This window comes from Vulpes lagopus, chromosome 24, assembly GCF_018345385.1.
Source record: "Vulpes lagopus strain Blue_001 chromosome 24, ASM1834538v1, whole genome shotgun sequence".
In the NCBI taxonomy this organism is placed as follows: domain Eukaryota; kingdom Metazoa; phylum Chordata; class Mammalia; order Carnivora; family Canidae; genus Vulpes; species Vulpes lagopus.
The window spans coordinates 41,196,603-41,210,751 of record NC_054847.1 but is presented as its reverse complement, the minus strand read 5'-3'; the positions used below and the strand labels follow the sequence as shown (position 1 = coordinate 41,210,751).

The following is a 14,149-nucleotide window of genomic DNA, read 5'->3' as shown; positions in this document are numbered from 1 at the left end:
TTCCTTCTGGATTAAGACACGGACCCAGGACCTTTGATCTCAAAGATGAATACTTTTGCTTCCTTCCAGACCCCATCCACAAGCTATCTTGTCCATCAGTCACATCTACCTTTGGCTCCAGAGGGTCACAGAATGAACAGCCTTTACAGGATTTCTGCTGTGTCATGGTCCCCAGATCGATCGATCGATCTATCTATCTATCTATCTAGCTATCATCTATCTATATCTCCAATCTAAACATATGGCCCCTTCCAGGGTCCCCCAGATGAAGCCAATGATGGTTTTTTTTGTTCCTCGACTTTTCTTGGTGTTTTTGTTTTAGGTCAGAAGCTGACAGGGGTAAAACGAGAAAGGGAATGAGCCATCCTGATATGACCTCCATCACTGTGTCCTTGATTTGTGTGATTCTCCTTTTCTCATCAAAAGGATCAGCTTCTTAAGGACAAACACAGTTCCCTATAACCCCCAAACCCTAGGCATCCTTCACAAGTTTAAAATGTGTGCAAAGTAAAGCATCTCTCTGCCAAGACACAGAACACATCACTCGTTCAGCGAGCCCCCTAGAGACACAAGTCTCAGCTCCTTACGAAGTGTCTCTGATTCTAATGAATGATGCCAGCATTACCTCTTATGGCAACAGGTCTTCATTTGAAGGGATGTGGATTTTAGGCTCCTTGATTTTCAAACATGAAATATAGGCCACTTTCTCTGTAAACTGCCAAGTAAGCTCCAAGTGGCAATCTAAACTTGGGGGTATTAATCCAACTAGAATCGGAACATTTTAGAGTACCTAATTATGTTAACTTCAGGAAGCCTCTTCTTATGAGATTAGCTTGCAGGAGCAAAAAATAATGACATACACAACTCAATTTAGCTATTTCCTATAGGTATGGGCTGAAAAGAAAATTTCACATTTTAAAATTCTGGCGACAAATGTACTCAAGGAGGGATTAAAGGAGCATTCATTTTCTGAAAGGTCTAATGGCTGAGACCTGAATGCAAATGCACAACCACCAAATTATTTTAACAGTAGCCAGTAATCTTAAAAGCCCTTCTTTCCATCCATCTGTTCTTTGTAAAGGATACGGAAAGCAAACTACTGAAAAAGCAGAAAATAGAAACATCTCTTTATAGAGGCTTCTGTTTAGGTTCATGATTTCCTCTCGATTAACTCCAATATTTCAACACACAAATTTCAGTACCTAGAACCTGCCTTATCATTTTTAAACGCCTAGACATACGACAATCATTCTAAAGTCATGTGCATGAAAACCACCAATGCGAGTGTACTATTTGCAACCACAAAGTCTCCCACTTTTACATTAACCATTTTTATAATGTGAAAGGTACAGAGTGATGCAGCTTGGGGGATGAGCTCTTAGGCCTTTCTCGAACATCCTTCTGTGTGATTCACCTGCACATGCCTACTTCCCAGGGCAGAAGTGGGAAAAACAGGAGAATGGGGGACTTCATTGTTTTCCCGGTATCCACTAGAACTTTTACAAGAGACATTAATCTGTTAGCAAAATTATGTAAGTAGAAGCACAGACACTGAGAAGATATACTGTGAGAGAAAGTCGTATTAATCACTAAGAAAAACATCTGTTGTTTTCCTGAGTTAATATTTCTCATGGTTTAGAAATTTAATACTTGTATATAGCTGAGTCTGTCCATCTTTTCTTGGTGATTCCCCTTTCTGCTTCCAAGGTTAGGAGTGATCTTTCACAGATATGGTTGGTTTCTGCTTTGTTTCTTAAAGATTTATTTTTTCATTTACTTTAGACACAGAGAACGCATGATGGGGGTAGAATCTCAAGCAGACTCCCCACTGAGCAGGGAGCCCAGCGTGCGGCTCCATCTCATGACCCTGAGATCTTGACCTAAATTGAAATCAAGAATCAGGCGCTTAACTGACTGAGCCACCAGGGCACCCTCTGATTTTTTTTTAACTGCTTCTTATTCTATGGCGTGTAACACTTTATATGAAATTATTTATACCTAGATTTAGATAAATCTTGAGCTTTATTTCTTGGTTCAAGTTTTAGATCTAATCAATATTACTAATTTTCTTTTAGTGACCGTATCCACATATAAGTGAATATGGTTAATGTGAATGGTGGAAATGGGGTTATTTTCTGGATTTGTTTTGTTAAATCAAAATGCATATGATATCTAAATGCATATACTATACATAACAGTTCCCATATCATAATGTAGACTACGGATGAGCATTTTCTTATGTTAAAATGTCATTTCGAACAGATAGAAAGTCAGAATAATGCTGACAATATTCATTTCTTCAGCCTTTCTTCAGAATAAATTCTCCAGCACATATACAGACAATTAATAAGAATCAAGCTTACTTATTCCTGTTTGAATTATGACCCTATAATAGATTACATTAAAGGTTACAGGCACCAGTTTAATTTCTGTTACTACTATTCAAGGGCAGGAACTGCCTTGGTATTGCTCTGTCCTCTGCCTGGACCAGGCAGGTTTCTTATAGAACAGCTCTGTGGAAGGCAGGCAGACAGGCAAGGAAGGAGTTCATTCAACTCAACATTTGATGGGAAGGACAAGAATTATTCATGCTGATAACTACACTGCAAAACTCTTCAATGTTTCACATTGAAAAACAATATGTTGACACTTGCTGATCATGGTCAAGGAATTTCCTGGGAAAACAACGGCAAGCATGTCACAGCAGTCACTTCTATCTTCGGTATTCCAAACAAAGCCCCTCCCGCTGTGCCATGTGACAAAGTCTGGTGGTCATCCTTCTAGATCTGGCTCCAATCTTTCTCTCTGTGGCATCGTTCCTGTGCACCATGACCCAGAGCATCCCATCCCATGAGTAAGCAACCTGTTACCCATGGTCTGTGCTGGGTACCAGCACAAGAGTGGGACCTACATGACGCTTCTGCTAGGTGTGCCTCATGTCCACTGTCCTGGCTGTCGCCTAGAAAGCTCTAAGACAACAGGCTTACCAAGCTTTCACATTTCTAACAAGAAGTACAGTATATATACAAGAAGTACACATGTGGTATTATGAAACAATAATCATCTCATACTTCTGAGATAAAAAGAATGTTCTCTGTAATTGCAAAAATAATGCTCAGTTTTCTCATTTTAAACTGAAAGGAACTGGCTGACATTATTCCTAAGAGAACTCACAGCTCTATAAATGTTTATGCATATAAAATTCAAAAATGACTCCTGCATATATTAGCTAGAGAATAATGCCATATTATAAAATATAGGAGCATCTCTTGTTAATATAATTTCAACTGGGGATGCAGGCAGGCCCTCAGGCACACTGTGTTTATATAGAACCATTTTTACTGCTTTGTCCTCTACTACAGTATGGTAATTGGGCACCCTAATAATGCATGCTAATTAGAATGAGCAGAATGTAGAATACTGTACCAGGATTTTTTTTTTTAAAGCATGGTTTCGACTATGGTAAGAAGTTCAATCAGCTTAAATATTAAAACTGCATCAAAGGTTTAGAGTTTTATTACAATTTAGTGTCTTTTTCAAGTGGAAAACACAATCAGTATGTACGTACTGAACTGATCCCAAGATTAAGGCATTTTCACTCATGAGCAGAATACAAAAGAACCCCAGAGCTAGGCTGTTAGTGTAGCAGTGGTCAAACCAGCCAAACTCCTCAGGAAAGTAAAAAAGGCTTGTTAGTTGTGCAATGTAACTCCTAGCCAGAAGCCCCCTGCTTTGAAGAAGTGCTAAGCTTCTTGGCTGGAGCTTAATATACACATTTCAATATTTCTGCTCCAACTTCACTTTTCTATTCAACTTAAAAAAGCCTGAACCAAAGCAGCTTTTTCCCCTTCCTTCAAGAGTCAAATATCTAAATCTCATTTAGATTCTTTTAAAATATGAGAATTTTAAAAGAATATGAAAATGGGGCACCTGGATGGCTCAGATGGTTAAATGTCTGCCTTCAGTGCAGGTTGTGATCTCTCGGTCTTGGGATCAAGTCCCATGTTGGGCACCCTGCTCAGCAGGAGTCTGCTTCTCCCTCTGCCTCTATCTCTTCCCCTGCTTGTGCTCTGTCTCTCTGTCTCTCTCTCTCAAGTGAATAAATAAAAAATCTTTTAAAAAAATAAAAGAATATGAAAATAAAAATGGTCAAGAAGTACAATTTATTGTGAAGCCTTAAAAAAGTCAAGGAAATAGAGGAGTTATGACATGTGGGTCATTAAATACATTTTAAAGGTCTGTCAGTTCTGGGCTGACCTGTACAGAGTAAGAAAACAAAACTGTGAATCTATCCGACTATTTAGAATCACCAAACACTTAATAGCCTCGTACCGATCCTACCTGCCCCAGCAGCTCCCCCAAGAAAGAGGTAAGCAACATGATGAAAGACCAAAGACCGCAGACTGAAAGTAGACTCCTGAGTTACTGTATGAAGGATATAAAAGCCCCTTGGGGGGCAGGTCTGGTGGCTCAGCGGTTTAGCACCGCCTTCAGCCCAGGGCCTGATCCTGGAGACCTGGGATCGAGTCCCACGTCGGGCTCCCTGAGTGGAGCCTGCTTCTCCTTCTGCCTGTGTCTCTGCATATCTCTCTCTCTCTCTCTCTCTCTCATGAATCAATAAATAAAATCTTTAAAAAAATAAAAATAAAAGCCCCTTGGCTCACTCCTGTCTCTAAAAATTAAGTCATGAAAGAAGGCTATACAAATTTCAGAGGCTCTGAAAGGCAGATCTGCTAGGGGAAATGCTGATCTCTTCTCCATGGGGTAATTCCCTCTCTTTGGGCTTACCCAGTAAGCAAAATATAGCACAATACTCAACACTAAAATAAACACAGAATGGTTTCAAAGAATAGGTAGTTAAGGTAGGCCTTAAAGGAATAGATACAAAGTATCTGAACACTGAGTGTAGGGACCACAGCCAATCTGAAGAAAAGAGGGTCCTTTCCAAGTCAATTTCTAATGTTTTCATTTCAGGACCTCCCCGCTCACATTAAGCACTTTGTCCCAAAGTGTCAGAACAGCCCATGGTTCTAAAATGATCCGGGTATAAAAAGCAGGCTTCTTGAAATTCAATCTCTTTCATCCTCCATACTGAAAGCTCAACTTCCTGTAACGACGTGGTGATGCCTAGAGACCACCAAAGTGTCAACTCAGGACAGCACAAAACCGGCCAGGACATCAACCACTTATTCTCAGGCCACCTGTTTCACTTGTTCTTTTATAGTTCCTCTGTATTCCAGTTCGCCCAAATAAGCTGTTAGCAGAATAAACAAGGTTCAAAAAGGAACATCCACGAGAACATTATCCACCCAGGATGCCTAAGGAATCAAGCTAAAATACTTTCACTAGCCTCCATTTGTCCAGAAAAATCACACACCTCCTGAAATACATTTTATAACTAATATTTTCAACACTCTATCCCTTTAGGCTCTTTTAATCTTTAAACTGGAGCTGGGCATATACGGCAGGATATGGGATATATTGTGCTGCCTGGTATGAATCAAGGCAAGTGGATGATCAAAGACAGGATCCTAACTTCTCAATAATCATTAGATGGACTAAGCTTTCCAAGCTTCTTTCGGCAATTACAGTAGAGAAACTTAAGATATTCTGACATTCACGCATTTGATCAATAGTTTTGACACTGTGAATTTCTTGCTTTTTCCTCATTATTGCAAATGTCTTGGTAGTATCATTAAGAGCTAAGGGGGAAAAAAAGGTCAAAATTTTGGGGGCAGTAATCTAGCTCAGCAATACTATATCCTTAATTATTTTATTAAAAATATGCTTTATCATCTCAAGTTGTACAAATACATTAACATTTAGATTAGCCTCAATCAGTTTTTAAACCAACTATACAGACACCCAACATTTATTAAATTTTAAGATAATTCTTACATGGAGTAAATCTCTGCTGGTTTTGTGAACTTTTATGTGGAGATAACAAATTTCTTATTAACACGTGTTACAAAATTATAGATTAATTTCAACGCCTAGGAACTCCGGCTCCAGGCTCAGCCAAGAGAAGCAGCTGCGGCATCTATGAATACCCTCTAAAAGGCAGTATCTGATAAGGCCAATTCCCAAATACTACCCTAATTTGCAAATCTCACAACGTGGAGATCCTGCACAGATAACATTAGACTGCTGCTCAAAAGCCTCAACCTATGAGCAGGCAGCCTAAACCAATGGAAGCATTACAGCAAAGCAATACGGTAAAAACGCAACACCTGAAAAGCCAAAAAAAGCTTTAAAGTTTCAAACTTCAATACAGCAAATACAATTAAAGGTCCTTTTCTACAATGCAGAGCTCATGAAAGAATTCAAGTCTTTTCTAAGACCAATTATCACAGGTGGTGTTGGGGATCTGCGATGCTGATTTATCCAACAGCCAAAGACTCAGGACAGATGAGAGGACACCGGATAGCGTATCAAAGTTAGTTATTAAATATTTCCAGGCATGCCTTAAATCCATGCTGTGCCTAATGCTGATCAAAAACTGATTGTTCCAGTTAACTCAATTAGCTTCCTTGAAGAAGAAAAATTTGTGCAACTATTTGGTTAAGAAGGAAAACCACCCCAACATTAACACAGATCAGGTCCTTCAACATATGCTGCCTCATTTAAACATCACCATAAACCTGGGAGTTGGATGTTTTTATCCTCATTTTTCACTGAAGAATAAGCTCAGAAAAGGTACTTAGCTCTCCCCAGACATGTCAGTAAGCTGCCGAGCTGCCTCTGCAGGTCTCCAAAGCTGCCCTCTCTCTCCATTACGCTGCAAAGCACCAACTGGGGGTACCATCTCCAAGATTTTCAGCAAAAATGTCACATCGCTGGAAGCATTTAACTGCCTCTTGGCTACACAGACTTTTAAATTGTGAAAAGATATTTTTTTTAAATACCCAGTATGCACATTCAAAGTGATATAATATGGCAGTTACATCTAAGGACAAGATCAGCTACCTTCACTGGAAACAGAAAAATACCACTATTTCACACAACAGCAAGGAAGGCTGAGTGAGGCAATGCTTTTGCAATGGGATGTTAGTTTTAAGTGAAATAAATGAAGGCCTTCTTCAAGTGATGACGTACTACAGAGACACTTTTAACAACTCCTATCAGTGTCAACTCTGAGCAAGGCCACATCAAAGCATCCATGGGAATAGTTGAAATTTTGTTGTACAGTATTGGAATATTCTCATACAACCTAATTAGGAGGTTGTTACTATGTTCAAGGGAAAACATGTTTATAAAATCCAATCAGAAATGCAGGGAATGAAAGAAATAGTATCTTTTTGCTTATTCATCACAGTGCTCTTGGTCTGTCTGTAAACAAAGGGTGGTTTATGCATATAATAAAATTAATTATTTTTTAGGGTGAAAAAGTTACTAATGTACTAATGTCAAGGCTTTTCTGTACAGTAAAATAATGATCTCTAAAAGATAGTCACACTAAAATCTTCAAATAAAAATAGTTTGAGTATTCTTTTGTTTTTATAGTAAAATTAATTTTTAATCCCAACAGATGATTACACTACTTTTGCAAAGTGTATGTCCACTGAGAGGACACAGGAAAGTGCAGAGAACCTAGGGACGAAGTAAAGGAGAAACACTCCCTTCCCTATTGATATATGCAGTGGGCAGGAGAAACCCTATTTTTGTCCCCACCGGTCCTCCTCCCTCTGTTTATGTTACAAACCGTGTCAGGAAGCAACTGAAGATAGCCCCAGAAACTTTCCAAGCACCCAGCGTAATGTTATATACACAGTGGACCTTACACACTTAATGACATTAAGGGGATCAGAAAATTCAGCTTGTAGAATGCAGAACCTGGCAGTGATTATGCCTGAAACTGTTTTTGAAAGGGGGCACCAATGCTGGGAAACAGGGATCCCACTTCCTCAGAAAGACTCGAATACAGTTAAGCCTTCTACAACCAAACTAAGTCAGTCAAAAACGAAGAAAATAAGTCATTCGTTAAAATACCGTTAATAACGCCACAAATGGGGGTGGCCTGGGTGGCTCAGTCAGTTAAGTGTCTGCCTTCGGCTCAGGTCATGACCTCAGGGTCTTGGGATCGAGCCCCACGTGGGCTGTGTCCCTCTGCTCAGCAGAGAGTCTGCTTCTCCCTCTCTCTGCTGCTCCCCGCTTTTGCTCATTCTCTCTCCCGCTCACTCTCTCTCAAACAAGTAATCTTTTTAAAAAGCCACAAATGGAATTCCTCAGTTTTAAGCCCTCTGAAATACGTAACTGGTGATTACAAGAACCAATTCTACTTTACTGAATGGGTGGCACACCAGATGGAGAACCATCAGCACAAGGGGTTGCTACCTATTTCCTCCCCCCAGGAATCTAGCTGGGTAACATTTTCTGAAGTCATGTTACATCTGAGACTTCTTTGTCACAGGATGTTTGGGAGACAGAGACACAGACAAACACTCAACAGGGGAACCTTGAAATAAGGTCTAAGGCGCAGACTATGCGACACGATGCGTTTGTAAAAGGCATCCTGAGTGGTTTGCCCAATCAAGAAAGATTTCTGATGTTATTTAAAAACCAGACTGCAACAGATTTTAGTTAATTTTTCACATAAACTAATAATGAAGTTACCCTTCTGACCAAAACAGCAGATATGTGAACCATCAAAAAAGCCTGGTGGCAGCCAGACTGTAGACGCCCCAGTGAATGTTTTCCCTCAAGATAAATAAGGCCAGGGCAGCTGCTGCCTACACTTAACACCCCTGCCTGTATGAAACACGTACAAAGTGTTGAATGGAGCAGACGGTTTTGTTACGTGACTGTTTTTGCTTCTTAAAGAAAAAAGTTTTTGCTTAAAAAAAAAAAAAAAAAAAAAGACAAAGAAAACCCAGCTACTTACCAACCATTTACTAATTTCTGCACATGAACCAAAATACACAGGTATGTAGAAATTCACATGCAAAGGACACCTATGAAATTCACACAAGAGAACTTATTCTCAAGCAAGGCTCTTTATTCTAAGACTTTAAATTTTCAAATTGGAAGAAATCTGTTTTCTGCTCCAACAGTCCTTTCAAGTTAGAGTAGTCCTTGTCTCTAAGTACACATGATTTTTGTTTCCTATTTGTTTCCTAATTACATTAGAAATCTCAAGCCAAATGAGACTTTAATTATATAAATCCATCTGTCTTCAACATCTAACTGCAAAATGACTTAAGTGTTTGGTAATATAACGGAATAGTTAGTGAAACTTTAGGAATGCGTTCTGTTTATCAAACTCCAGCTGGTAGATGGTGCAAGCTGGGCACCAATTGTGTTGCCCAGTGGAGCCTACCACTGTTGTGATGTATGTTCTTGAGGAGAAGCTTAGAACTATCATAATATCAAAATGTTATTGAAATTTGTACTATTACATAAAAGTTATATCGGTTCGGATCAAGACAAAGCACTCAAACACATTTCCTAACAAAAGGGTCAGAGATAAAAGGATGCACAGAAGAGAAAGAAGAAACATTTACAGAACACTCTAGAAAAGTATCTTATTTGCATTGAGCATCTGATTATACCCCTCAAAATGGTGCAAACCACTGATGGAGCAGTGTGATAAAGGTCACTCGAGCAGCCAAAAACAGTCCTCAACACACAGCAATAAAAGATAATGCAATTCCACACTAATACTCAGTCATCCACTTTGAAAAGTCCCAACGTACAGCCAAAAACCCAAACAAAAAGTTCCCTCGATGTCCACGATCATATCCTCAAACTGGTCATCAACTAAATCCAGGGGGAAAAAAAATCCATTTCAAAATGTAGGGAGCTTGTTGTTTAGATAGAGCACTCAGGGGCTGGTCACTGCTACGTAAGGGAAAGTTAAGTGATAAAAAACTTTTCATCCCACTATAAACCACAAAAGCTGCAGAGTCATCATTTGCTTGGTGAAACGAGCAGCTGTCTTTCCATGCTCCGTCTCACCCAGAGGGAGAGATGGAGAACACAGGAGAAATAAAGGCCAAAATCTGTTGCAGGGCGCCTGTTTCCACAGCTGGAGACAGGGCACTTAGCTATTCTATATACAGCCTCCCCGGTGGACATTCAAGTGGCCAGTGTTAAGCTGCACGGCCACCGCAGCCTGACCATTAGCAAGTCCCCAAGCAGGCCTGCCCAGCTCGGGCCCACAAGCCAATCTGCTTCAAAAACACGTTTCTTACTGTCCCACAAGGATGACTACTCTTGTTCACCTTAATGGGACAAACCCCAGAGACCATACGTTATGTTAACAAGGGTCAACCCTCCACAGCACAGAGGCCCTTCGGAGGAACTGACCAACCCTACGTGCACTTAACTGTTAAGGAGGCGAGACTCCAGTTCCCGTGATAACCGCCCTTCACGAGAACCGGTTATTTTTAAGCAAAACGTTATCCCGGGCTCTATTTGCAAGCAGCTTTTATGTGCATTTCCAACATGCACACGCTGGGACACCACCGGCACAGACTGATTTCAAGCAAGACATTTCTAAAATTCCTTTACTTCGGAAGGCTTGCGGCGAGGAGGCAGGAGCGGGAGCCAGCTGACTTTTAGGATCTACAACGCACCGTCCCGGACGCAGACTAGCTTCACGGGCCTTGCCCCAGACCTGGGCTGCAAATCACGGCCCCGGAGCTCAGCCAGACACCGCGACGGCAGCCCGGGGGAGGGAGGCTCCCAGGAGGGAGGCGGAGGGTGGGTGTCCGGCAGCTGCGGGAGCGGCCCCCGCGCCCCCCCCCCCGCGCCCCTGCGCCCCCGCGCCCCGCGCCGACTTACCGGGACGCCGGCCGGGCCGCCTGCGTCCTCCTCCGCGGGGCCCTGGGGGGCCTCCTCAGGGCCCCGCGTCACGAGAATCCTGAAGTGCTGCTGCCCCGCGTTCTGATCCTGCCGGATCTTGAAGGTGCAGCCCTGCCCCTGCGGCGCCCGCTCCCCCGAGCTGGCGCGGCCCCGCGGCGGCGTGTCCGGGCGCCCCCGCTCCTCCGTGGGGCTCGCGCGCTCCGCTCGGGGCTGCGTGGGGTGCGAGGTGCTCCGCTCCAGCCGGATGCGCGGGTACCTCACCAGCCGGTCCCCCTTGGTGCCGGTGAAGCCGAAGTTCAAGTCCCCGGGGGGCCCCGGGGCGCCGGGCGGCGGCGGCGGCTGCAGCGGCTGCAGCTGGAAGACGAAGCAGCGCTTGCCGGGGCTTCCAGAAGCATCGGGCACGTGCTGCAGGGACCAGCGCCGGGGCTCGGGCGCCGCCCCGTCGGCCCCGCAGGGCGCGAGCCGCACCTGGCGCACGTCGGCGCTGGAGGCGCGGTGCTGGACGCGCAGCCCCCGGCCGCCCTCGGGGCCCCGCGCGGGCCTGGGCGCCGCGTCCGCGCCGTTGAGCTGCGGGCCGCGCGCGCTGCCGGGGGCCGGGGCCGGGGCCGGGGCCGGGGGCGGGGGCTCGGGCTGGGGCTCGGGCTCGGGCTGCGCGGGCTCGGCGGGCTCCGGGGCGGCGTCCCGGGCCTCGGGGGCCCCGTCGGCCGCCTTGCGCTGCAGCGAGATGCGCACGGACGAGCTGCGCGTGGGGCGCGCGTCGAGCGGGCCGAGCAGCTGCGGGATGAACATGGACGTGCTGCGCTTGAGCGCGCCCACCGCCTCGTGCAGGCCGCGCCCCGCGCCCGGGGCCGCCAGGCCGTGCGGGCCGCTGCGCCGCGGCAGCGTGTGGAAGGCCGCGGCCAGGTCCTCTTCCCCCTCGCGGTCCGGGATCTCGGACTCGGGGGCCGTGTTGCTGCGGCCGGAGCCAAAATGAAACCGAAGCCGATGGGCCATGGTGCCCGGGGGGGCGGGGGGGCGGCGGGCGAGCGGCAAGCGGGGGCCCGGCGCTGCCAGAAGTCAAAAACCGAAGACGCAAACTCCAAGAAAAAGCGTCCCATCTGCCAAACCGTTAGCACTGCGGCACCGAGCGCGACAGATAGCAGAAATAGCCCAAGTGGCGAGCGGCATTCCAGGCATGATTGGATAAGAGCAAGGAGCCCTCATCCGCCCTGGGGCAGAGGGTAGGATGGCCGGGGCCACATGACCGCGGCCTCCCCCTCCAATGCCAGCCTGTGGGCTCTGCAGACTTCCCCCCGCTCCCTCTCTCGCTCTCATTTTTTTTTTTTTTTTTTTTTAAACAGCGAGAGCCTGAAACAGCACCTTCCCAGCTGCTGCTTTTCCATCAGACAGGAGTGGCCCCAGCAGGCAGCTCTCACAGCTGACGAAGGCAGCAAACGCAGTCCAAGCCGTGCTGCTATAAATCTAAAACCGCGTCGGATCCGCCGGACGGGCCTTCCGAACGAGGCAGGGCGCTCGGGCTCTCCAGCCAAGCCCGGGGACCCGGCCCTGGACCCGGCCCTGGACCCGGCCCTGGACCCGGCCCTGGACCCAGGAGCGCGCGGCGCGGCGCATCTCCCCCGGCTCCCCCCAGCACACCCGACGACCACGAGGGAAAAAAGGCCCTGGCTGCAAGAAAACCCTTTCACAAGCATCGGATATTGTTTCTCTGTTATTTATGATATCACCACACTACCACGATGGAATGCAAACTAATAAAAGGTACTATAAATATGATTACACACCCCACAGAATGAGTGTCCCTTTAATGCTAAATAATTAGACCATGATCTACAAGTAGCAAAATAGCTAAGGGGAGGGAGGCCCAGCTTACAACACTGTCAGTTCGCTGTCTGCCCACTACTAGATTTTTCATTTAATAGGGTTGCGTGTGTGTGTGTGTGTGTGTGCACACGCGTGTATGTGGCAATCTCACTCATAATAGGATTGTCAGACATGGAAGCAGGAGAAAAAAGGAGCCCAGCTGGAGAAAACATTCTCTCCTATATGCCAGACAAGGGGAAAAAAAAAATACACCACCACACCCCCCATCCTTCCCCATCCCGACCCAAAAAGGAAGGAAAACTGAGGAAGGGTGTGAATGTGGTTTTTGTAGTGAGTTAACTTAAATACCATACAGAAACAAGGCTGCCCAGAGCTGACAGTTTTCTAGTGAGAAGTCAGCAATATTATCACAAGCATGGAATCTTACCATTTCTCTGAAGGGCCAAAAAGGACCCAAGTAATAAAGGTCCAACGTTCCAAAAACTGTCATCAGATCTGTTGTCGACTTGGATATATTCTGTGTGTTTCAAGCTTTCTATTTTCCATGATCCAGAAACATCAGTTATTTAACAAAGAAGCTTATTTAGGAGGGAGTAAAAAAAAAAAAATTGGGAGGGGGGGCAACATTAAGCTGTAAAGAGTGACAAAAAGTTTATTTTAAAATCCACAAAGCATGACTTTGTCAACAGCTCTAGAATTGAGGGTGTGGAGGATTAACCCTGTGTTTACATACGTGCAAACCTGTTTTCCAAGGCATGTGCTTTAAATGCCAAAACTGATCTCCACGGGAGGAATGGAAGCTAGTCTGTTGAAATGCTCAAACTGCCAAGTACCAATACAGTCATGTATTGATTTAGCTGGATTAAGAGCCAATGAAGAAACAAATACCACCACTAGCATTCGGTGCAGAGTTTTTTTTTTTTTTTTTTTTAAAAAGTGCACAAAACACAACCAACCACAAACCCCAACCAAAAAACCCACTGTAAATAGCCTGGGGGCAAACATAGGTATTAGTATCATAAAACATAATTTTTCAGATCAAGTGTGTATTCACACATAATTTCTTAGAGCTCTGCATTCAAAGGCCTTCTTGGGTTTGGAAGTCTAGTTTAGGTTCCATGGTAAGGTCACCTCAACAGCAGTCATTGTCTTAGTAATGGAAATGGGAAACAAATATTTACAGCAAATTTCTCTTAGGAAAAATAAAACTAAATAACGAATGAGAACACATCTGACAAGAGGCAATTTTCCCTCAAATGGGACCCTTTCTTTACCTCGGAGAAGTGTTGTTATACTTGCTACATGAGAGAATAAGGACTAGTCTGTGGATGTATCTATGTCTTCAGGGACTGACTTCTATACTCAACACTGCCTGATTGGGTATTTGCTAGATAAGAGATGGAGTGCTAAGAAATGCACCCTCATCAGAATCTCTCATTCAATTAAACAAGAAAATAACTTCATATACACAGCAAAAGTAATCTAGTTATTTGGTACTACTAATGGTCACCCAAGATACAAAACG

General features: G+C 44.5%; 1 protein-coding gene across 6 annotated transcripts in view; it reads right to left on the bottom strand.

Moving 5' to 3' along the window:
* The window catches only part of NEDD4L (NEDD4 like E3 ubiquitin protein ligase), a 340,490-nt gene that overhangs the window by 130,015 nt on the left and 196,326 nt on the right, over positions 1–14,149 (bottom strand). The window contains exon 1 of one of the 6 annotated variants that reach the window (XM_041739417.1): positions 10,783–11,256. The exons of the other annotated variants lie outside the window; for them this stretch is intronic. The gene's annotated coding sequence lies outside the window, so the exon portion shown is untranslated. Of the gene's footprint in view, positions 1–10,782; positions 11,257–14,149 lie in introns of those variants that run through there. 6 annotated transcript variants of the gene reach the window in all.